Below are 1,265 nucleotides of genomic sequence, written 5' to 3' on the forward strand. Positions count from 1 at the left end.
CCTCTCGCACCCCAGAGTGAAGTCAACAGGATTCTGTCCCGAGGAGCCCCAGAGCCTGGCAGCTGGGATTGGCCCTGTATGAACCACCGTTCACTGGCTCTGCACCCTGGGACAGGCTCCCTGGTGTTTCCACCCTGGTTTCTCATCTGGACAGTGGGACCCTGAGTGTCCCCGTCCCTGCTGCGCCCAGAGCCCTGGACTCCAGCGTGTCATCGGCACTCGTTAGCGTTTCTTTTGTTGTGGTCCGTGGACGAAGTGGCTCTCTCTTTGTGTGTTCACAGCCCTCCTGCTCACTTTACCTTCTGGGAACACTTTTGACATAGCTTCGTATGTGGGGAGAACTCAAGTGATTAATCGAATGTTTCAACAGGTGCGATTCTTCTGTTTCCCAGTTTTGACACAACATTTGGTGAAATTTCCAGGGACTCCTGTGGTCAGCCTCACGGTTTCACTCTGTCACTTTCTAATGCAGTATTCTTTGGGAGTCTTTTCAATGAAGCGCCATCATTTAAAAATAAGTTTTATAATATGCAGTTTCAGGTGAATTCTTTACCTTTGTGTCTCAGGCAGTGGCTCCCCACCTGTGAGTAGTCAGAAAGGTTCCCGCAGTTTTCCAGGGCGGCCTTTGCATTTACTGGAACTATTAAGTTCCTGCTTCGGCCACGATTGACACACAGTGCGTGTGAGGCCGTGCGTGGCTCAGCGTCTTCTGCAGGCTTAGAGGTCACTTTCTGTTCTTCCCCAAGCCTGCAGCGCTGTGCCGAGTGTTCACTGTGGGCGATGGTCACGCAGTATGGCACAGGCCACCGAGGCCACAGGGCAGGTTCCACGTAGGAGAGCCTGCAGAATGGCAGAGCCCGGCCTCCTTGCCGCCCTTCACGGGGAGCAGAAAGCGCAAGCCTGTGATCAGAGCTGTGCTAGCCCAGAAAGCCTCCGTACAGGCTGAATTGAGGAATCTGCTCCTACCAACTGCCCATGTTTAGGATGTGTTTGAGTTTCTGTGATTTTTCCTGCACTGAAGCTACTGCGCTGGCTCTGAGTCACCCTCATGGGACTTCATGTTGCCCCGACAGGAAACAGCATGGTGGAGGGCTGCACAGAGGATTGCAGCCGTGATAAGGAAGGGCTTGTTGCCTCTTGGGACAGCGAGTTCAAACTCTTTTTAATATTCAGCATAAAGAGTGACCCGCTGAGGACATGGCTGTAATACAGGGTGGCATGGTTGATTGTCATAGCTGGTATCAGGTACCTGCCTCTAAAATGAC

At 52.6% G+C, this 1,265-nt stretch overlaps 1 pseudogene; it reads right to left on the reverse strand.

The window, feature by feature from the left end:
• LOC105518374 overlaps window positions 1–1,265 on the reverse strand; it is a 71,938-nt pseudogene that overhangs the window by 5,998 nt on the left and 64,675 nt on the right.

Source organism: Colobus angolensis, unplaced genomic scaffold (genome assembly GCF_000951035.1).
Source record: "Colobus angolensis palliatus isolate OR3802 unplaced genomic scaffold, Cang.pa_1.0 Scaffold318, whole genome shotgun sequence".
NCBI lineage: Eukaryota > Metazoa > Chordata > Mammalia > Primates > Cercopithecidae > Colobus > Colobus angolensis.